This window comes from Hypanus sabinus, chromosome 14 (assembly GCF_030144855.1).
Source record: "Hypanus sabinus isolate sHypSab1 chromosome 14, sHypSab1.hap1, whole genome shotgun sequence".
Lineage (NCBI taxonomy): Eukaryota > Metazoa > Chordata > Chondrichthyes > Myliobatiformes > Dasyatidae > Hypanus > Hypanus sabinus.
Window position 1 is genome coordinate 18,570,811 of NC_082719.1, and position 25,093 is coordinate 18,595,903.

Genomic DNA, 25,093 nt, shown 5'->3' on the forward strand with positions numbered 1-25,093 from the left:
TCCAGTATCTTACCAGGGACACTGATGGCTACAATTGCAGGATAGAAAATGGCCGCGATGTAGTAAATCGCTGGAAATCCCATTGCCCGTCAGAAGCAGCGTTCAATTGTACTTAAAGTTCCAACTGCTCGTATGGACAGGTAATCGATTTTACAGAGTTATATGCAAGTGAGAGCAACTTCACTGAGGCAATTAGTGTTATTATCACATCACAAACACTGACATTACAATGTTTATTTTTCCTCACTGCATCTCCGTGCTATAAATTCTATCCCCAAGGGATGTTACAAGTTATTAACTTTTAAAAAAAGTTAATACGAACGTTGCTAATTAAATTTCCAATACACTTGGCTTCAGCGGCTGAAATGGGATATTTTCTGATCAGTATTGTTTCTAACATAGGCTACCATCTTGAACAGATGACAAACAACTTCAGAGAGATATATTTCATCACATCGGCGGAGCACATTCACTTCCAATATTGAGAGCATGACATTAGCTTGGCAGGTGAAATGGAGTCCAGTTTATTGAAAGGGGAGATAGGATCATTTTTCCCTTTCGCTCGTTCTGGTCATTTCAAGTCATTTGAATGACGAAAGTCACAGTAACAGCTGATGACGTATCACAATAAAACATGATGTACATATGTTCTTTTGAGCATATAAAAGAGATCGAGAGTGATATTCCAGGGATCTTTGATAATAAGATGTTACACACCCGCACGAATTTAGATGTGACTTGTCGACGGATTGATGAACGTTCCTTTGTGGATTAACAGAGAGTGCCTGGTTGAGTGTGACGAGTTTACTACAGGATTGATGTTAGGTCCGTTGTTATTTACCATAAATGTTAATGACTTGGATTTCAATGTAGAAACCTGAAGCTGGCCTGGAGTTACACACTATAGAAACATAGAAATCTATGAATGGGATAGATAAAATAGAGACAGGAAAGTTGTTTTCATTGGTAGATGAGACTAGAACTTAAGAACATAGCCTCAAGATTCAGCGAAGTAGATTTTGGACGGAGCAAAGGAGGAACTGCTTTTCCCAGAGAGTGGTGAATCTGCAGAATTTCTCTGTCCAATGAAACAGTGCAGGCTACCATAGGAAGGTTGGATAGATTTTTGCATAGTCAGGAAGTTAAGGCTTATGGAGAAAAGACAGGTAGGTGGAGAAGATTCCATGGTCAGATTGGCCATGATCTTATTAAATGGCGGAGCAGACGGTGGACCAAATAACCTTCGCCTGCCCCCATTTCTTACGTTCTTCTGTTTGTTTTTTGCTTGCCGCTCATACTGTATCATTTGGTTAGCTCCTCTAGCGGTACCCTCTGCTAACACCCAAAAGTAACTAAGAAGATACTTTAATTCTTCACTTGCTCCTCTACCCTAGTATTTTCGGTAAAGTCGAATGTTAGGAATGCAATTCTGAGGCTTTATAAAGTTACTATGCCTTTTGGTATGTTCGCATAGTAGCACAGTCCAACCAGTTTCCTTTCTTCTGCGGTTCCTAGACGTTACAGAGATCTCTGGTGATCAGTTGCCTGCAACAGCTCTCTACGATTATCCGCGGGCAGTGATGTTCCAATATCATAATCAATATCTCTCAGATGCTGATGTACAAATAATGTAGTGCATGGTATATTCTTCATTCAGATTCCTGCCCCTGGTTCCTGCCATTGCGATTATCTCGCTGGTGGCAAATGCGTAAGGAGGTGAAAGTTGTGACAATAGTACTAGGTTATTGGTTTGTATGCTGTTAGGAGATGTTAGGAAATAGGCTGATTATTATCGTCATAGCCACACGGAGATGCGTCGCTACCTCCAGCACGAACGACTAGTTTCAAATCCAGTCCCTGTTTGCTATTTCTCCTTGAATGGGGATGTTGGCCCAGCAACTTTTCTATCCACTATAGACACTTAATTGGATCTCCAGTGTTAAGTTTTTTTTCTAATAATAATTTCTACATTAAATTCAAAATGGGAATAAATCATAAAATATTTCACTCAATCATTCCACTTCACTACAAGCTAAACTCCTTCTTATCACTCACTCTTTTCTTTCACAAGCCTTCAAAAATTGATTTAAATGCATTATTTACCCTCTCCACGCAACCTGCAAATATTTTGCCTTTTCACTAAGGTTGACAGCTTCTCTTCAGGACGGGTCGCTACATTATGGCGATCATGATAGCTGCTTCTAATCAGTCCCTCTGTACTTTAGCTTGTTGCTGCAATTCTCTCCATTTCTCAATTAAACATCCTTTCGCTCCGGCCTCGTTTAAATTCCTCGCCTCACATTGTCGCATGGGTAATCATCCAAACCCGTATCACAGCGTTTCATTTTCCTACATACATCCAAGAACAGCGATATCTCCACCCTGAGGAGAATTCCACGTTACCGTGTAACAATCAGGATAGAATTTTGAGTATCGAAGTTGTTGAGCCTGTCGGTGCCAAGTTATCATTTTATTTTTAAACGAGAAGTTTAGTCAATTAAAAGAGTAAATTAAATTTGATAAAGGCAAAGGGTGCGCAGATGCAGCTAGGACTTCACAAGGTAAACTGAAAGGAACTGCTTGACTTTGAGTCAGTTGTGGAACAATGATGTCGAATTAAAACTTTTGTATATGCTGTGCAGGAAGCTTTAAAACCCAAGGTCGTGAGAAGCGCAAGGAAAACAACAGATCAATGCTGCAAGTTCAAAGTAAAATTTATTACAAAGTTCGTAAAACATACAACCTGAGATCTTCTTTCTTCTGCAGGCGTCCTTAGAAAATATATAGACGAGTATATGGATGAATAAAATAGAAGTAAAATATTGAAGAAAAGACAGCTATAAAAGGAATTGAGAAAAATAGTAATGATGTTAACCGCACGGCATATGAAAGCGAGATAATAATAGTTAAGAGTTAAATTCAGATTGATAAAATACGGTTTCAATAGACAATAGACAATAGGTGCAGAAGTAGACCATTCGGCCCCTCGAGCCTGCACCGCCATTCTGAGATCATAGCTGATCATCTACTAACAATACCCGGTTCCTGCCTTGTCCCCATATCTCTTGATTCCCCTATCCATAAGATACCTAACTAGCTCCTTCTTGAAAGCATCCAGAGAATTGGCCTCCACTATCTTCCGAGGCAGTGCATTCCAGAGCCCCACAACTCTCTTGGAGAAGAAATTTTTCCTTAACTCTGTCGTAAGTGACCTACCCCTTATTCTCAAACCATGCCCTCTGATACTGGACTCTCCCAGCAACTGGAACATATTTCTTGCCTCTATCCTGTCCAAGCCCTTATTAATCTTGTATGTTTCAATCAGATCCCCTCTCAATCTCCTTAATTCCAGCGTGTACAAGCCCAGTCTCTCTAACCTCTCTGCGTAAGACAGTCCAGACATCCCAGGAATTAACCTCATGAATCTACGCTGCACTTCCTCTACAGCCAGGATGTCCTTCCTTAACCCTGGAGACCACAATTGTACACAATACTCCAGGTGTGCTCTCACCAGGGCTCTGTACAAATGCAAGAGGATTTCCACGCTCTTGTACTCAATTCCCTTTGTAATAAAGGCCAACATTCCATTAGCCTTCTTCACTGCCTGCTGCACTTGCTCAATCACCTTCAGTGACTGATGAACAAGGACTCCTAGATCTCTTTGTATTTCTCCATTACCTAACTCTACACCGTTCAGATAATAATCTGCCTTCCTGTTCTTACTCCCAAAGTGGATAACCTCACACTTATTCACATTAAACGTAACCTGCCAAGTATCTGCCCACACACCCAGCCTATCCAAGTCACCCTGAATTCTCCTAACATCCTCATCCCATGTCACACTGCCACCCAGCTTAGTATCATCAGCAACTTTGCTGATGTTATTCTCAATGCCTTCATCTGAATCGTTGATGTAAATTGTAAACAGCTGTGGTCCCAATACCGAGCCCTGTGGCACCCCACTAGTCACCACCTGCCATTCCGAGAAACACCCATTCACCGCTACCCTTTGCTTTCTATCTGCCAACCAGTTTTCTATCCATGTCAATGTCTTCCCCCCCAGTGCCCTGAGCTTTGATTTTACCCACCAATCTCCTATCTGGGACCTTATCAAATGCCTTCTAAAAATCGAGGTACACTACATCCACTGGATCTCTCCCGTCTAACTTCCTGGTTACATCCTCGAAAAACTCCAACAGATTAGTCGAGCATGATTTACCCTTGGTAAATACATGCTGGCTCGGCCCAATCCTATCACTGCTATCTAGATATGCCACTATTTCATCCTTAATAACGGACTCTAGCATCTTCCCCACCACCGATGTCAGGCTGACAGGTCGATAGTTCTCTGTTTTCTCCCTCCCTCCTTTCTTAAAAAGTGGGATTGCATTAGCCATTCTCCAATCCTCAGGAACTGATCCTGAATCTAAGGCACATTGGAAAATGATTACCAATGCATCCGCATTTTCCAGGGCCACCTCCTTTATTACCCTTGTACACAGACCATCTGGACGTGGGGATTTGTCAGCCTTCAGTCCCATCAGTCTACTCATCACCGTTTCCTTCCTAATGTCAATCTGTTTCATTTCCTCTGTTACCTATGTCCTTGGCCCATCCATACATCTGGGAGATTGCTTGTGTCTTCCTTAGAGAAAACAGGTCTAAAGTACTCATTAAATTCTTCTGCCATTTCTCTGTTTCCCATAACAATTTCAACCAATTCATTCTTCAAGGGCCCAACATTGTTGTTAACTATCTTCTTTCTCTTCAATTACCTACAAAAGCTTTTGCTATCTTACTTTATATTCCTGGCTAGCTTGCGTTTGTACCTCATTTTTTCTCCCCGTATTGCCTTTTTAGTTAAGTTCAATATAAACTTCCCAATCATCTGTCCTCCCACTTGCCTTAGCTCTGTCATATTACCTTTTTTTAATGCCATGCAATTTCTGACTTCCTTTGTCAAACACTGTGGCCCCTTTCCCCCCTTTGAATCTTTCCTTTTCTGGGGGATGAACTGATTTTGCACCTTGTGCATTATTCCCAAGAATACCTGCCATTGCTGTTCCACTGTCTTTTCAGCCAGGCTATCCATCCAGTCAACTTTGGCCAGCTCCTCCCTCATGGCTCCATAGTTTCCCCTGTTCAACTGCAACACTGACACCTCCGAGCTGCCCTTATCCTTCTCAAATTGCAGATAAAAGCTTATCATATTATGATCACTATCTCCCAATGGCTCCTTTACTTCAAGATCACTTATCAAATCCTGTTCATTACATAACACTAAATCCAGAATAGTCTTGTCCCTGGCCAGCTCTCGTACAAGCTGTTCCAAGAATGCATCCCTTAGGCACTCTACAAACTCCCTATCCTGTGGTCCAGCACCAACCTGATTCTCCCAGTTCACCTGCATGTTGAAATCCCCCATAACTACTGCAACATTACCTTTGCCACATGCCAATATTAACTCCCTATTCAACTTGCACCCAATATCCATGCTACTGTTTGGTGGCCTGTTGACAACACCCATTTGGGTCCTTTTGCCCTTACTGTACCTCAGTTCTATCCACACACACTCTACTTCTCCTGATCCTTTGTCCCTCCTTGCAAAGGACTGAATCTCATTCCTCACCCACAGGGCCACCCCACCCCCTCTGCCCATATTTCTGCCCCTACGATAGCACCTATACCCTTGTACATTCATTTCCCAGGTCTGATCTCCCTGCAGCCATGTCTCGGTTATCACAACAACATCATAGTTACCCATTCGCACCTGAGCTTCAAGCTCATCTGCCTTATTTCTGACACTTCGTGCATTCAGATATAGAATTTTTAGCCCATTTCTCCTCTCTCTGTTTGAATCGCTGCCTATTGTGCTTAACCCAGCTCCCCGAACTCTCATCGGGCTATACGCCCCTAAAATTTTGTTGCCCTTCCTAAATTTACTTATTCTTTCAACCCATTTAACTCCATGTTCCGTCAGACCATCCCTCTGTACATGTGACCTCCTTATCACTTGTTCCGCCCCACCTTTCTCTACTACACACTTAATATTCCGGAACCGTGTAACTCCTACCTGTCCTTTATTCTTCCTCTCGCTATCCTCTTTCACATTCTGGATCCCCGCCCCCTGCAAATTTAGTTTAACCCCCCCCCCAAGAAGCACCAGCAAACTTCCCTGCAAGAATGTTAGTACCGCTCCAGTTTAGGTGTAAACCGTCCCTTTGGAACAGATCCCACCTTCCCTGGAACAAAGCCCAATTATCTACAAACCTGAAGCCCTCGCTCCTGCACCATCCTCTCAGCCAAGTATTAATCTTTATAATCTTTCTGTTCCTTGCCTCACTCGCATACTCACTTTCAGAAGTATGTTGTCGAGAATGCTAAGACTAACCGCAATAGATGTTCTTTGAGCAGTAAAATAAAAGTTAAGGAGTAATTTATGTGTGTAAGGACTAATAGTCGGGTGTTAAATCATGCAGAGAAGTACATATTGGATACTCTTAGATCATATTTGCCACCTTATTCATCTGCGAAGTCCATAGCAATATGTCAGTAAGTGTAGAGATAGATAAGGCTGTTTTAATATTGGCCAGTAGAAATTACAGTCTAATCAAGGAGAGCAGTCAAACCAGTTGTCCTTGTATACACCCCCGCCTCCGCCGCCCCACCTTTTTGTTCATTCTGAATTGATTTTTCCTCTTGGATAACCTATTAAGAGCAATTGAACGTCGATACAAGAAGCTTCAGGTAATAAGCTGGTAAACGTGTGACGATTCCAATACAGGTAGCTATTTGTTCTAAAAAGAGCGTGGCATCTGAACTGAATCTGGTTCTGCGACAAACTAATTAGAGCAATTGAAAGTCGACGCAAGGAATCTCGGGTAATGAACTGATAAATGAGACCGTTCTCGGAGGAGTAGCCACTTATTATGTCAAATGCCAGACCTGCCAAAGTAACAAACCCTAACCCGTTAGGCACTGTCTGTGTTGCCTTATTTGGAGGACAAAATGCTGGAGTGGGACAACGCTGGCTGTAGCCCTGCATAACGACTAGTATGAAGCTGATCGATGTAGGTCAGCTGACTTTCATCCAATGGAATGGAGAGCAATTGATGAGGATCACGATAGTCTCAAGATGACGCTCACTTTATGTTTTGTTTTATTCCCCAAAGCGTTTCTCTCTGGAAACAGTTTCTATTTGTTTTTTACCTTTCTAACCAGCTGCATCTCCCACGCTAATTTTCGGTTTTCTTCTCATATTTTGTCTTTGTATGAAGGCAATATCAAACCGATTGTCAAACACAAATACAGGGGTGCTCAGACGCTATTAAACGTACTTATTACAACAGGTTAAAACAAACGTAAATAACATAGGATTACAATAAAGCAGAATTGGAAGAAAACAACGAAACAATATTTTTCTTTGGCTACAATTTCGATGTTATTCGACAGCGAGTGATTTTGCATTAAAATACCCCTCCCCAATGCAGAACCTATTTTACCAAAAAATTTCGTCATTTAGTTCCGCATCACATCAAAAATTCTTGAGGAGCTCAGCAAGCCAGGCAGCATCAATGAAAAAGAAGTACAGTCGACTGTTCAGGCCGAGAACCTTTGGCAGGACTGGAGAGAGAAAAAAAAATGAGCATATTTAAATGTGGGTGTGTGGAGAATGGAAGACAAGGTGATAAGTGAAATGAAGAGATGGAGGAGGGATGAGGTAAAGAGCTGTGAAGCTGATTTTTGATAGAGATACAGGGCTGGAGAACGGGGAGTCTGATAGTAAAGAACAGATGTCCATGGAAGAAAGAAAGGTTATTGTGCTGAATGTTTTCTACGTTCTATGTTCTATGTTCTATAAACCAGTTTCATGAAAATTCTCTGGACTTTCTCCAATATCAGCACATTCCTTCTGAGATATGGGGCCCAAAACTGTTGACAATACTTTAAATTTGGCCTGAGTACTGTCTTTAAAGACTCAACATTATCCCCTTGCTGTTATTTTATATTTTATTCCCTTTGAAATAAATGTGAACATTGCATTTGCCTTCTTTACCAATCTATACCAGCCTATACCAGCCTATACCAACCTATATTCTTTACCAGCCTCCTGGGCATCCTGTATGAGGACTCCTGAGTTTCATTTGACTTCTGAGGTTTTGAATATTTACCCTATTAAGGTAATAGCATGCACCTTTGTTCCTATTACTAAAATACATTGTCATACAGTTCCCAAAAATGCATTTCATCAGCCATTTTCTTCTAATTTTTCCTAATTGTCTATGTCTTTCTCCAATTGTTTTGCTTCCTCAATTCTATCGGCCTTTCGACTTATCTTCATATCATCTGCAAACTTTGTCACAAAGCCCTCGATTCCATGATCAAAACCAATGGCAAAAAAGTGAAAATTTTTGGACCCATGCTGATCCCTGAGGAACACAAGTCTCTGATCGCCAACCACTAAAGGACCCCTTTATTTACACTCGCTACCTTCTGGGTGCCTTATACATTCACAGCCAGATCATTCATATAAAGTTTAAACACTAAATATTGAAGAATTGGCCCCTGTCACACATGAGTAAATGCAAGACTCCTGAGACAAACAACTCTCTCTCTCTCTCTCTCTCTCTCTCTCTCTCTCTCTCTCTCTCTCTCTCTCTCTCTCTCTCTCTCTCTCTCTCTCTCTCTCTCTCTCTCTCTCTCTCTCTCTCTCTCTCCTCTCTCTCTCTCTCTCTCTCTCTCTCTCTCCCTCTCTCTCTCTCTCTCGCTCTCTCTCGCTCTCTCTCTCTTTCTCTCTCTCGCACTGGTGTTTTATCTATCTTAATCGACTGTAAGGATCTAACACGCCTTCTGGCTAATTAACTTACGATAACATCACTGCCGATTTCACGTTTTTACTTCACTTCTATCAGTTCTGCAACGTCAAAATGAAGAGACATTAATTAGAAATATTTCTATTTCCTTTTGTAACACACACAGGTGGCCATGCTGATCTTTAACATAACACATTTTATCCAAAACGACTCTTTAATTCGTCATGTCATATTATAGAATATCTTGAGAATTTGTCTCATTTTGACATGCAGACCCTTCTAATATCCACCGTTACTGCCTAGCTTTAATAACATCTGTATTTATCAAGAGATTAACTACTTCTAAATTGCTTATTCGCAGAATATACTTCCCCATTTCCACAGACTCAGTATGTGTCATCACCCAGCGCCCCTGAGTCCTGCCAGTCTTATTTTTCACCCTAACAGGAACATGCAGGTCCTGAACCCTTGAGGTACCCTCTTCACATCACTTTTAGAGGCTTCCAGTTTGTCAGATGCATCTTTCCTGAAAATACTCTTGCCCCGCCATCCACTGCAAGATCCAGCTTTATTGCTCGAACATCATTCTGGTCCTGTTCAGGAATCTAACCCTTACATACTGTTCATATTCAATACCCTCACAGTATGGTCCGGGTCAATTTTGACCCGGCCCAAGAATCCCCTCAGAACAAGTGTCTATACCAAATTTTGAACTACAGATCTATTTAGAATGGATAAATAGCCTATCTGACATTAATAAATGGGTGATTAATCCTTAATTCATGTTTCAAAGATCTAAAATCTACTTCAGTAGATACGGATTGTTTGACCCGGAACACCCTCAATATAAAAAAAATTGTAGCTCCTGGACAAAAGCATAAAATATTTAAATATTTTCATTTTTGAACATTTTGGGTCACTTTCGGAAAAGTCATAAAATTTTGGCTAAAAATGGCATTGAGGGTGTTTTTACTGCTGTCAAGTATCAAAACGGGTCAAATTTCAGCTGAACAATATGTATAGGTTAACTTTTTAGCAGATTAAATTGTTACCCACTACTATTTTAAAACTTTCTGTATCCTGTTCATTTGAATCAATGTGCTCACTGGCAGACCCTTCCGCCATTTACCCTACCTAATTTCTCAGGAGCTGGTCCAGTGTTGTGCCCTCTCAAGCAGACCCCTGTTATCTTGAGGAAGGACGCCTTCTTGAACACATTTGACAAATTCAATTCCATGTTTTTACACTATGATAGACCCTATCAATTGAAGGGAAATTCAAATATCTTACTAATACTACCTTATTATATTTACAAAGTGCTGCAGTTTCTCTGTCTATCTACGATTCCAATTCCTGCTGACTGTAAGTGTTTCTATAATACCGTCTTGTTATCTCCAAGTAGTATCGATATGGGCTCAGTAGACGATTTAAATAAGAACGATGACCTCTGTACTGATCATTATTATGTCCATTGGCATCAAGTGGCTAATTCTCCTCCCCCCCCACCACTTCCGGCATTTGTGCATCCCGGAACATTGAGCTGCTCATTCTACCTTTGCCAGAGAAGTCTCTATGAAGGTGGTGATCAATCCATAAGTAATAGGCGCACAGGTCTGCCATTCAGCCTATCGAGTCTACTTCATCAATCTATGATGGCTGATCTATGATTCCTCTCAACACCATTCTCCTGGCGCTTTCCCCATAATCCTGTAATGCGCTGCCTGACGGAAAATTATTATTTTTTTATACCCAATGACCTGGCTTCAGCAGCTGTCTGCAGCAATGAATTTCAGTTTCCCTACCCACTGGCTGACAAAATTCCTCCTCGTTTCTGTTCCAAATGGATAATCCACTATTCCGAGACTGTGCATTTTGGTTCTGGACTCATCCACAATCAGAAACAACTTCTCAACATCAATTTTATCTAGGCTTCTCAATATTCAATAGGTTTCAATGAGATTCCCCAGATTCTTCCGAACTCCAGCGAGTACAGTCCCAGGGCCATCTATCGCTCCTGAAAGGAGAACTGTTTCAATTCTGCTATTATTCTCACAAACTCCCTTTGGACTCTCTCCAATACTGGCATATCTTTTCTAAGATAAGGGGCCCACAACTGTTTATAATATTCTGAGTGCGCTCTCACCAGATCATTATTAAACCTAAGCGTTACGTCTTGTATTGGATACTTGTTCTTTTGAAGTGAATACTAACATTTGTATGCCATCCTTACCACCCACTGAGACTATATGTTGATCATTAGAAATCCTGCAGAGACTTCAATATTGCCTTCTGTATCAGTTTCCCCGCCAAATATTCACCAGAATCATCATTATATTTCAATCCTCATCAATACTTGGCTCTGGGAGTAATCTAGAGTTACCGCTTTTGAGATCATTCTTATTTACATTCTCTCTATCCTCTCTATATTCACTGTTTCTGAGCCCAAACCCCTTTGTACAACATTTTTCAGCCGCCCTGAGCCCCTGAGAATATTCTGCAGACGTTCCAACGCTTTCCTGACCCGAGAATTCAGCGCACTATGCTGGGATCTCTTCTGCAGCCAAGGACTCGTGTCTTCTGCCAAATACAGTCCCGTCCAATCTCTTGCTCCCCTGCTGTGCAACATATACACTCTCACTGCCAGTAGACTGGCTGCGCCCTGATAGATAATCCCGCCATCAGAGCTCAACAAGTGTACTTGTTGTGAGGGGAGCGGCTACGGGGGGACGACGTACAGTCGGCTCGTTGCCTCGTCTCTCCTAATGGTCACCAAACTTATCAGCATACTGCACCTTAGGTGTGACCAACTCACTAATAATCAGATCTCAGCATCCAGGACAATCCTTGGTCTCTCGATCTCCAATTCCATTTCCTGCACAGGGTCAGTCAGTCAGGAGCTGCATATGGTGCACGTCGCTCATGTGAAGTTATAGGAGACACTGACCATCACACTGATCCCACATTCACTATTGCAGCTACTCCAATAGTGAGTGAAATCTGAAGAAAACCTCTGCAGTTGGAGATCTCTGAGAAAAACACATAATCTGCCATTTAATTGCCCGTATTTCTAGACGGACTGTGTTCTGCTAAATTCTTTGGCAATCTTCTGCACTATTCACAACTGCACTACTTTTCTGTGTCAACGATGTTGTTTCCTGGAGTCTCTCTACTGCAGCCCCTGGTACACAGAGAGTTATATTCGCTATGTAGTCCCAGTGGTTTATCTATCTTGGTGTTCCTTGAGAGTCCCAACGCTCCCATCAGCTTTTTATCAATGTGCCGTGGAATATCAACATATAATTCGTCATTTTTCTATCCTCCATTACCTTCATTTTGATGCATACTGACGTGAAATGTTTATTTGATGTTATGCCCGCTTCCACTGCTCCGCTGCCCTGGAATTGTCTTACATTACTACCTTCTCCGTATTGCTTTTTTTTAAATGTATGCACAATGTGCCCTGGCGCTCTCTCCAGTCTCAAACAGCGAAAGCATGCCTCCCTGGCCCATCATCATTCAGCACTAGTGACTCTCTTTTTATTTGGCATATTGCTAAATATTTATCAAGGGTCTTTCCTAATTTCCTCCTCCTAAACTTTCCCAAAGGTTCGGATTCTTTTTTTGACCACATTTGCTGCATCTCTGATCCAACTATGATCTCAGAACTCACACATTTCCTTTCGCCCTCACAATAATTGTTGGCGGTCTGAACCACTCGTCCTTCAATTAACACCCACTGGTCAGTTGTGAATTTTCCCTGTCTCAGTTACTCCTCGTCTTTACTCTGCACAGTTACTGCCTAACGTAAATTGCACCGAGAGCAGATAGGAGGAAGCGAGGAAGAATACCAGGTGGTTGGTGACAAACCGTTTGCCCTCAGTTCAACAAATTCCCCCAAGATGGTGTCCTTCTTTGGGGATGAATGTGATTAAACTGATGTCCCACTGAAATTCATCAATTGCAAGGCTTATGCCCCAATGCATGTTCTCTTAAACGTCTATTATGCATCTGCCTCTACGAACACACATTGTCTGCGTTTAGAAAATGAACCTAAAACGCCCTCTATTCTTCCGCCAATCACCGTAAAATTATGTTCCCTTGTTTGAGCCACTTCCAAATTCTCTGGCTGTTTACTCGAATATGTCTCCTATAATCTTGTCTAACTCTTTCAAGTCACCTCTCATCCTGCTTCCCTCCAAACAGAAAATCTCTTACTCTTATTCAACCTATCCCCACAAGACATGCTCTGTAACGTTCAATGTTTAACATAAATTTATCGTTATTTACTACACTGAGATTATTTTTGCGGGCATACACAGCAAATACAAAAAGGCACAATGAAATCATCGAAACACTGCACACAACAAAGACGGACAAAATGCCGGTGTACAAAGACAACAAAGACAATAAACTGAGGCTCCTGTAACACCTTCGTGATGACAACATCGAGAGGCAAGAATGAACTGGATGATGGCGGAGGGTGGTCCATGATGATGAAAGCTGCTTTCCTCTGGCTTCCCTCCTACTAGATGCTCTCTGTGGAGGGGAGTGGTTTACTGTGATGGTCTCGCTGCATCCATAACTTTTCATTGGCTATTCTGTTTAAGCACATTGCCCTTTCAATAGCAGACCATGATGCAGGCAGTCAAGATATTCTCCACTGTACATCTTTAGAAGCTTGTTAAAGTTTAGATGACATGCTAAATTTGCACAAGCTTACATATTATAGGCTGTGATTTGTGGAAACACTTTCCAGGTTACTGCCTACAAATTCTGCTCCTCTAAACCTCAGCACTATGCATCGGAGTCAATATTGGAGACACTAGACACACAGCACTCTGTTGCTTTAACAACATTCCATTACCTGCCAACATTTCTGTTACTTATTCTGCTGATGGCATTTCAAAAACCTTTGGAAACTGAAGTGCACAACATTTCAAGGTTACCCTGTATCAATAGCCTGGAAAATGTCCCAGTGGGAGGGAAGTAATTGATAGTGCCCATGAATTACAGTCCAATGTCAGGTTTGTACATGTCTCAGTCTTTGCTTTGCTGGGGTTGTATGGTGATATATGGTGGAGTACAGTGCTGGGTGTGTCCAGGTCTGTGCTCACTGCAGAAGGCTCAGAGTTTTATTGGTCTGTGTGCAAGTAGTGAATGTCTGTATATTGTAACGTAAATAATCCCTGTAGTCAAATGCTGACTGTTCCTCTAGGATTTCATATGCAGAGCAAGTTTCTACCAGCGATACACACTGCAATTTCACACCATGCTGATTTGTAGCAATTTGTGTACCTGTGGTACTGTGCTTAGGTTCTACTTGTCTACCTCCCTGCTGTGCAGTGCTGGAGCTATGCTGAGCAGTATCTGCGCAATCTTGAGCTATTTTTGCAGATCTGCATTATTCCAGTTTTGCTGAAGTATAGTATACAGTGGACTGACTATTGTCTGCGTTGGCATGTGTCTTCATCGTGCAATGTGTGGTTTTTCATTTATGTCTCTGTACAGCAAATAACTGGTGATGGAAATCTGTGTCACGACAGAGCAGTGATGGTTTTGTTGGGATTTGTATTCCTTGAGTTTGGTTCTGTGCTAAGTCAGCTCTGTGGGTTTGACATGGAGTGCAGACTAGAGTGATATTTGTCTTACTCTTAAATTTCTGTTCATTGCAGGGATTATACAGGTCTCTGTTCAAACCATGCAAAAAGCCAGTTTATAATAAAAATGTTTGCCCTTCCAGAAGTGCTCCATGATTGCGCAGGTGTTTATCTGACCAGATGTTTTAAAGGCCTGTCTCCTTACAGCATGCTGCCAACAGTTGTAAAGATTGGGGCGAGTTGTGAAGAACTGTATCCTCACAGTACAGTACCTGCTGTTACTGAGACATATGTCCTTACAGTCTGGTGCTAACTATTGGAAAGATCAATGCCCTTTGTCTGGCACCAGCTGTTGTAATGGTCTGTGTCCTTACTGTAAGGTGCTTGGTGTTATAAAGGCCGTGCCCTTTAAATACAGTGCTGATAATGGTCATAATTTCAGCATTACAGTGCAAAACTAGGCTTGTCCAGATCTGGGTCATCAGTGTCATGTTTTGAGAAATTTCTATCCCTGTATTAGAATCTTTTACTAGTGACGCTCTTCACTGGCCTGTGCTGTGTTCTGGCAGCTCAGTGTTCTTGAAAAGCACTACCAGCATTTTGACAGAAGTGTGTCCTTATTACACAAACAAACCGAGGTATGTTTGAAGTCTCCAGGAGAGCAGACTGAGTTTTTACTATCATTAGTGGGCCATCAAATCTAATCGAGCTACTGGTGCAACATTCTCTCTGTCCCGTCCCCCACTCTCTGCCCACAACACGGAAGGCTAAGGATCCCAAATGACCTGTCAATTTCCCCTTTGAACAGTCTGACTGGTTTTTCACTTCACCTCTGTAGGTAGTCTGTCTCAAATGAGAACCACAGTCATTGTGGAAATAAGAAATTCGTTGCATGGCTGTCTGAACATTTCTTCACTAGGTGTCAAATTATTGACCAAATAACAATGAAGAGTATAGCAGAGGAACAGTCCCCACTCCTCACTGTCTGTCTGCTGACCAAGATGACAAATTAAACTGCAATGTTTGCCTGCATGCGGTCTGAGTCTCCCAAACGACCAAATCGAACAAAGGATTGACCCACCTTAATGCTCTTTGACAGCAGACCACCTCTTCTTTATTAACAACACATCTGTGAATATCACCATGCCCCCTTCTTAATCTTGGTTCCTCCATACCCTTCTCCTTAGAGAACAGCAATGAAAGCACAGCATTCATTTTGTTTCTCACATGCTAACTCTGGCTCCAGGGATAAACTCCCTTCTTTGTCCGTCAGTGGTACTGTGTTGTCCCCAGTTTCGTGCTGTTTTCAGTATATATGTAAAATGCTTTGGGATTCTCCTTAATGCTCTCACTGAGGATATGTGCTGGACACTGTTTACTCTCCTTATTCACAGTATACTTCTTCCTTAGTTTCTAAATGTTTCTTCAGGACCCTGTGAAATTTCTGTTTCCTCATTTTTGATTCATCTTACTTTTTTAAAAAATATCTGCAATATCTCTCATAATCCTAATGGTGAATTTCTCCAGCCTTCTCAACTTTACTCAGAGGGACAGAAACGTTCTAAATTTTGACCAGCTGGACGTTAACTGACACTCACATGTCAGACCTGGACTTCACCAATTGCATCGGTACCTTAACTACTATCTACGATTCCTTCCCAATTATACAGTAATCAGCCTTCCCCGAATTTACATTTATCCGCCTGCAGGTCTCGTCTTTTCCTTATCAATAACTATTTTGAAAGCCTCCAGAATTATATTCCTTAAATATTTTCCAAAGGAAATTCAATCATCTTGCGAGACTTATTTCCCAATTCTAAGTCCGCCCCTGGTCGACCATCTACATACTGTTTCAGGAAACCTTCTTGAACACACCAAAAACACAAAGCCCCATAGAAGCCTAATTCTATCAGGGAATTCCAGTCATTCTAGAGAGATTGTTCACCGACTGTAGCTGCCCTATTGTGCTTTTTTTTTAACCAGTATTCTTAGAGGTAGTATATATAATTATGTGGATAGAGGTCTGATTAGGAACAGTCAACATGGAAGGGGAAAGTGCGTGGAAGGTCATGTTTCACAAATCATTGAATTTTTTGAAGAGGTTACGAGGGAAGATGACGAGGGTAAAGCAGTGGATGTTGTCTATATGGACTTCAGTAAGGTCTTTGACAAGGTTCAAAGGAAAGTTCGTTAGGAAGGTTCAAACTTTAGGTATTAATATTGAAGTAGTAAAATGGATTCAGCAGTGGGTGGATGGTAGATGCCGGAGAGTAGTGGTGGATAACTGTTTGTCAGTTTGCAAGATGGTGACTAGTAGTGTGCTTCAGGGATCTGTATTGGGTCCAATGTTGTTTGTCATATACATTAATGATCTGGATGATGGGGTAGTAAATTGGATTAGTAAGTATGCAGATGATACTAAGGTAGGTGGCGTTGTGGATAATGAAGTAGGTTTTCAAAGTTTTCAGAGAGATTTAGGCCAGTTAGAAGAGTGGCCTGAACGATGGCAGATGGAGTTTAATGCTGATAAGTGTGAGGTGCTACATTTTGGTAGGAATAATCCAAATAGGACATACATGGTAAATGGTAGGGCATTGACGAATGCAGTAGAACAGAGTAATCTAGGAATAATGGTGCATAGTTCCCTGAAGGTGGAATCTCATGTGGATAGGGTAGTGAAGAAAGCTTTTGGTATGTTGGCCTTTATAAATCAGAGCATTGAGTAGACGAGTTAGGATGTTATGTTAAACTTGTACAAGGCATTCGTAACGCTGAATTTGGAGTATTGTGTACAGTTCTGGTCACTGAATTATAGGAAAGATATCAACAAAATAGAGAGAAGATTTACTAGAATTTTACCTGGGTTTCAGCACCTATGTTACAGAGAAAGTTTGAACAAGTTAGGTCTTTATTCTTTGGAGCGTAGAAGGTTGAGGGGGGACTTGATAGAGGTATTTAAAATTATGAGGGGGTAGATAGAGTTGATGTGGATAGGCTTTTTTCCATTGAGGGTAGAGGAGATTCAAACAAGAGGACATGAGTTGAGAGTTAAGGGGCAAAAGTTTAAGGCTAACACGAGGGGGAATTTCTTTACTCAGAGAGTGGTAGCTGTGTGGAACGAGCTTCCAGTAGAAGTGGTAGAGGAAGGTTCGGTATTGACATTTGAAATAAAATTGGATAGGTATATAGACAGGAAAAGAATAGAGGGTAATGGGCTGAGTGTGAGTCAGTGGGACTAGGTGTGAGTAAGCATTAGGCACGGACTAGAAGGGCCAAGATGGCCTGTTTCTGTGCTTTAATTGTTATCTGCTTATTTGAAGTAAAATTGGATAGGTATATGGACAGGAAAGGAATGGAGGGTTATTGGCTGACTGCGGGTCAGTGGGACTAGGTGAGAGTAAGCGATCCACACAGACTATAATTCGTGCTGTAATTTTTATAGGGTATATGGTTAGCCCACTAACTCCCGATCTATCTGTTCCTCTCTCTTACAGGTGACAGGTGTCACCCATCACAGCAATTGCACATTTCTTATTGCTGAGCACGACCCGCATTGTATTACTGTCTGAGCCCCTGGAATGACCTTGCCCCTGTGACATACTGCCTCATCAGCAGTGCAGCTCCCCATTCTCTTTGACATCCGTCCGGACTGTCTGAATCATCTGAATCCTGCTGTGTTTACCTAGGGCACCGCCCTTCTCTCAACCCGATATATGTCATGGCTTTCACTGCGTCTGTAATAATCAGGTTCTCAGTACATCTGCCTTAAGTGTTACACACGCTTTACTGAAATCTACTTAATTCAGGTCCCGGTGGCACCATGCCCATTAACATGGCCGCCTTTAGACTTCCTTTTGATGTTCCTTAACCTCGTCTCTACTTTTTCGTCAATGCTACTTGCTGACCTGTAGCTCTAGTTCCCAGATCCTCGACCTCCCCCCCCACCCCACCCCCCAACGTGACAATTAGCAACATCAAATTAACACAAGCCGAATTGCAGGACAATTTACAATGTCCATTTTTTCACTTGGGAAAAAACCCGCAAGTATCACACGGATAACATGCAACCTCCTTCAAGTAAAAGCAGGAATTAGAACCATAGAACACTACAGCACAGTACAGGCCCTTCAGCCCTCCATGTTGTGCCGACCCAGATAATCCTTTAAAAAATTACTAAACCCACACTACCCCATAACCCTCCATTTTTCTTTCATCCATGTGCCTGACGAAGAGGCTTTTAAATACCCCTAATGGTTTAGGCTCCACCACCATCCCTGGCAATTAATTCAAGGCATTCACAACCCACTGTGTAAAAAAACTTACCCCTGATGTCTCCCCTAAACTTGCCTCCCTTAATTGTGTACATATGTCCTCTGGTGTTTGCTATTGGTGCCCTGGGAAACAAGTACTGACTATCCACCCTATCTATGCCTCTCAGAATCTTGAAGGCCTCTATCAAGAGCCTCTCATACTTCTACGCTCCAAAGAGAAAAGTTTCAGCTCTGCTAACCTTGCTTCATATGACTTGTTCTCCAAACCAGGCGACATTCTGGTAAATCTCCTCTGCACCCTCTCCATAGCTTTCACATCCTTCCTATAATGAGGTGATCAGAATTGAACACAATACTATAAGTGTGGTCTCATCAGAGATTTGTAGAGTTCCAACATGACCCCTCTACTTTTGAACTCAATCCCCCTGTTAATGAAGCCCAGCATCCCATAGGCCTTCTTAACTACCCTATCCACCTGCGCAGCGACCTTGAGGGATGTATGGATTTGAACCCCAAGGTCCCTTTGTTCATCCACACTGTTAAGTAACTGACCATTAATCCTGTACTCGGTCTTCTGGTTTGTCCTTCCAAAATGCATCACCTCACACTTATCCGGATTGATCCCATCTGCCATTTTTCTGCCCAACTCTGCAGCCTGCTATATCCTTTTGTAACATTCGACAACCTGCAACTCCATCCATAACTCCTCCAATCTTCGTGTCATCCACTAACTTAATCACCTATAGTAATTCATTTGTAATCGTTTTCTAGTTAAAGTTAAGGTTGTTTAAAGTAAATACGTTGTCTGTGATATATCGCGGCATCCGATGACATCACACCCGGTTTCGCTGCGTCCTGTGGGAAAATACCGGTTTGGAGAAACGGGAAGGAGGGGGCTTATGTGTGCAGGATCAGCGCGAGAAAAGTTTTCTTTCCATGCACTAGAAACATCAGTGAAGCAACGCCGTAAGTTCCTGAGATAATCGATATGTTGAAGTAAAAATGTTAACGCTAATTCTGTTAAAAGTAATGACGGTTAATAAAGTTTGTGTTCTTTGTTATTTAAAGAGTTGCGGGAAGTTTGTGTTGATGTACTTAAAGCCAGTCGATGGTGTAGGTAGATTCTGACTGCATGCTGCACTTTAATGTAATAAAGTTGTTGCAGTTTTACTTTTGCAAGTATTTATGATGTAAATGTGATGCCAAGAAGGAAACAAATACTGTATATATTTTGTATTGTTTTATTGACAGTTTTCACCATACGTTAATGTGGAAGGGTGAACAGTAAACGGTTAATCTTACTGGGACTGCCTCACTGACCAGTTTATACTTGGTGCTTAGTTCAGAGTTTTTTATACCTGTGCGAGAACACTACATGCAGTGAAACATCGTATATGCCCCCCATGATCGAGAGTTTTTGTAATTCCGTGAAAGAACACCATATCAGGGAACACCATCAAATATTTTTCTAGGCTTGTGTCTTAAGCCCCAAGGGACAGTCTCCAAATAGGCCAGCACACTTACTGTTGCTATAACCACAGCCCCGTCTCCTGCTGCAATATTTTGTTTTTTCAGTTTCTCACAGCAAAAAGTCACAAACCGATCGATTGTGAAAGCGACAGTCAGCCAGAGAGAGGCCGCAGTGCTCGCAAAAGCTTACCATTCGTGAAGGCTGCACACAAGAATGATGTCCAGGAATAATCGGGGAAAATATTGCCAAGCAGTCCACCTGAATAGTGGATCCGAGATAACGACCAGGAGATCGGCCGAAGCCATCCCAACCATGTAGCGAGTGACACATTTGGAGAGACCGCACTTCCCCCGAAACAGTATCACAATTGCCACAAAGTTCGCTGGAAGGGAGACAAGGAACAGAAAGTTGAGAAAATACTGAGCAGAAGCCAATGCAGCTGTTCAGACAATCCTGTGATTTTTCCGCTTTATTTTTGCATTTAAAAGTGACAGAGTCGAGAGACGGTGCAAAGGCGGCGCAAAAAAAGGAGTTTGCACCATAGACTGAAGTCAATATAAGCTGAATCCTGTTTCCTTACTAATGACCGAAACGTGAAGTACGGGCGCAAAGCTATAACTGTGTAAGAACTTCTTCAGAGTTAATAGCGAATGGAATATTTTCTACCAGCTCCTTCCTCGTCTCCTGTGGATGTAATGAATAAATCTGGACTGTGATGGCGGGATTCTTCCATTAGACAATCATAAACTTCCATGGCGATCCCTATCAGCGACAGAACAGCGAAGACGGAGCAGAAACAGGAAATGTTGGAAGCACCTATTCAAGCAAAGCATGTTACGTGGGGAAAAAAAACAGTTAAAGAGTCTCTTCTCAGAAGTTTTCCCAGAGAGGACCCTAACATGAGTGTTAACTGGTTTCTCTTTCCATACAAGCTGCTCATTGCTTAGTGCTTCCATCACTCTCCGTGTTTGGTTCCTAATCCAGCATTTGCCACTTCGCTGAGTTTAAAACTGAAGATTGCCTGATTCCAGTATGACAGAACCTCACAAACAGACATGACACCTCCTACTGAATTCATTTCAGGGAAGCAGAGAAGAGGAATTCTACGGCCTGCAACTAGCTCGGTGCCGCAGTCAGATGTATCAGGTGTAGATACAATATAATACATTCCACAGTATTGATAACTATGAAGCAACATGGCGGCTGTGATAATCGGTTCAACTACAACTTCATTGTGTTGTCCATCAACTGCTTCACATTCGATCACAGCGCACACATTTATTAAGAATCCACAAGTTTCATGCTGCAACATAGAACTCTTCACATTTGCTAAATTGTTACTAGCAATAGATGGTTTGATTGTTACTCAGACAACCTCTCAAATACAAATGCAGGCAATCAATCGATATGATCTTTGCTGGCTCTATAACCACAATATTTGTAAATACAGTCCAGCTGCTACAAGACCAAAAGCACAGAGACCCGAACATCACATTATTGAGCTCAAACATCTGGAAGAACACTGCCTAACCCGTTGATTTCCACAGATGTTAGTCGATTCGCTAACTTCCTGCAGCAGTTTGGTTTCAATACAGATCCCAGAATCCACATTCCTGGTGTTTTCATTCCGTTCCTGAAATGCGGAACACCCGGACAGGACAAGTGACAGTGGAAAGCAGCGACAGAAACAATCACAACATTGGAATTTAACTTCAATTCCCTCCAACGGCAGCTGACACTATAACTGACACTATAATTCTAAAGACTGAAATAAAAGGAAAGTAAACTTCCTGTATTCGTGAGATGACCGGATACACCATTTCAGTGAGAATCTGTGACTTCTATTTCTCAGGAATTCACAGTTCCAGCAGACACTCTGAACTGATGCATTCAAAAAGGCCCTGATTCAAACAAAGGATATGTCTCCAGAGACATGTTTTCACTCCCGACTAATTTTATTCGTTACAATTACTTGAACAAACACTGTAGTTCAACACCATTGCCTCTGATGTAAAGATTGGGCTGAATAATGACAAATACATCAAAATTCCTGGGAATTATATCAGCAGTAATTCGTCTGGTGGAAAGAAAGCCGGAGCTCCGATGATAAAGACTGTGCATGGCCACCAAGCAGCCACATTTACAGATTTCATGTTTTTTGATTACTAAATATACATCTATAAACGGAATTCACCGACACTGGCTGCCTGACCACAAAATCTGCTTTTGCGGTTTCATATTTTGAACTGTCTGTCCTTCATTGCTTCATCTCCTTCCTGGCCACATACACACACAAATGCACAAGCACATTCATAGACACACAGACACACAGACGGAAACACAGACAAGAATAGAGGTACAATAGACAAACCAATGTCGTGTTACCAACAGTCAAATAACCACGTTGGTGATGTACAAACACAAAACAATTTGCAGATCCTGGAAATCGACGGCAACGGTCATAAAGTGCTGGAAAATTTCTGCTGAGTTCCTCCAACATTTTCTGATGTTGCTGATGTAATATAGCCTCTCAAATCTGCCAGAGGTCAAACAAAATTTGAGAAGATTTTTTTTCAATCTGCAAAGTAAAGGACATACCAGTTAAGTAATAAAAAAACAGTACTCCAAAAGTGGGAGATGATTAGATGCATAATGGCTGATAGTGAATGAGAAAGATCAGAAAAAAATGTTAGAGATGTGTGTGTGTGTGTGTGTGTGTGTGTGTGTGTGTGTGTGTGTGCGTGCGCGCGCGCGCGCGCACGCGTAAGCGAGAGAGAGAGAGAAAGAGTGAGAGAACGAGAGAGAGAGAGAAAGAAAGAGAGACAGACAGACAGACAGACAGACAAACAGATTTACACTGGCACTAGCTTCACCGGCCGCGTCACACAGCCGTCTGACTTTTACTTTTACTACCTTATTTTCGTTCTCCTACCCATAGGGATAGATTTCTTTCAAATCCGATATCCGCTCCTCTCCAACGACAAAGTATAGAGCAGCTGCTCAACTCACACACACGTTGTGTTGTGGAGCACAGAGAGACCGACAGCTCATCAGTTCCACAGACTCAGACAGTAGAGACATGCAGTTCCACAGTGAGCCCAGGATTTAGATACACGTTTCCGAAACAACTGTTACACTGAACCACAGACAGTCAATCCTTCCGTTGTATTCTGAATCGCCTACAGGTAGAGACACAGACACAGGCCCAGATCTCACAACCCTACCCATGGAGATGGGACGAGTGCAACAACAGCGTTGGCAGAGTCATTGTGAGTTCAGAAAAGGAAAACAAAGGTTGGAAAATTCGGAACTATTAGGTATGGTGTAGGTAGAGTTTAAGAAAGTTTATGATAAGCACGTTGGATTGTGGTTAATGTATTTGTGTGGATTCAAAATTAATCAGCAGGTCAAAAGCAATGAACAAATCAACAGACCAGTAGAGTGACACTGGGATTTCTCCGTCTACAGTGCTGTTTTGGATGTTGGACTACATTTGTCATGTTCATCTCTGCTGCTGTTACAGAGCTCCGTGGAGGGTCAATAGTGAGAAGAGTGCAAAGAGGGTTTGTGGATGCAGACAGAAGTGCATGAGTTAGGATGGACAGAATGTGAGGCTATTTCAATCCGAGAGAAACAAACTGGAATAGTCATTTTAAGATGGTGGAATAGCGAAACGCTCAGAGTGATTGGGTGTCCTGACAAAGAAACTACTGAGTTTACATTTAGCTAAAGCAGCTAATTAGGAAGACAAAGGTGATGCAGGAGGATTTGAGAAGAGGGGTAGAGTTACCTTTGTGGGAGTTGTCTTGCCTGCCTCTGGTGAGTGTACACTTCGAATATTATTTCCAGGTCAAGGCATATTTCCTCAGGAAAGTATCCCTACAGCAGAGAGAGTGCAGACGCTATTCCTGACACTGACAAGACTGGTTCCAGGCTGGTTGTGTGAGGGAAGCGTGAGTGAGCTGGGCCTTTAGACGCTGGAATTCATAGGAGAATTATTGGATACTTTCAGACCAATTGCAGGAAGGATGTTTCCCCTGAATGAAAATTCCATTACGAAGGAACGCAGACCTTGAATGAATGAAAAGATATTTACGATGGAGTGGAAAATGTTAATTGAAAATCACTCCTTGTGATAATGGTGAGTGAGGTACAGAGAATCTGTATTTACCAAGTAGCAACTTATTTTGTCTCAACGAAAAAGTACGTGGATTCACTGTGTGCACCCTAACAGAATCCCTGTCCCTCTAGGATCAGTCAATGAAGAGAAAAGTGATTACCCAGAAAAGGACTCTTTGGTGACCAGAGTCCCGATCTCCACGTGTCAGTGGGATCCTCCTAATTCGCTATGGTTAGTCTCTGATTGCTGCACGGTTATCGTCCCTGTGTATTTGGAGCTCCTGGCTCTTGTAGTGTTTCTCATCAATTGAATTGCTGGATCTCCATCCCATTGGCTCAATGTCACCTGACACACCTTCTTACTTGATATTTTACAGGGCTACAGCTAATACGTTCTCATGGCTCTGCCCACCCCGGACTTGAAAATTTGTGTCTTTTAACTCTGACTGGTCCAAACCAGTTAAAGAGGCAACACAGGCAGATTCTAATGAGATTGCAGGTTGCTTCTTTGGTGGGTCTGGCAGTTTTTACATAATAAGTAGTTACTCCTCCGAGAATGGTCTCAGATTTAGCAGGTCATTACCTGAAGTTCCAAGTGACCACCTTCGGTTGCTTTGATTAGGTTGCCCCAAAGCAAGAATCAGTTCAGATTCCACGTATTCCAAAGACGTGACTGTGGAGGGAGCCCAAGTGCTGAACACGGGCACGGAGGCAGGATTGAGAGGTGTTAGCACAGTCGCAAGCGTGGAATATGTATCCAGGACAGTCTTGACATGGAGACAAGGTTCACGTAGAGAATCCAGGAAAATGATGCATAACTTA

The 25,093-nt window shown here is 42.1% G+C and overlaps 1 protein-coding gene across 1 annotated transcript in view; it reads right to left on the bottom strand.

The window, feature by feature from the left end:
* Positions 1–25,093, bottom strand: part of LOC132405078 (uncharacterized) — a gene marked incomplete at its 5' end in the record, with an annotated part of 72,813 nt that overhangs the window by 40,797 nt on the left and 6,923 nt on the right. The window lies entirely within an intron of this gene.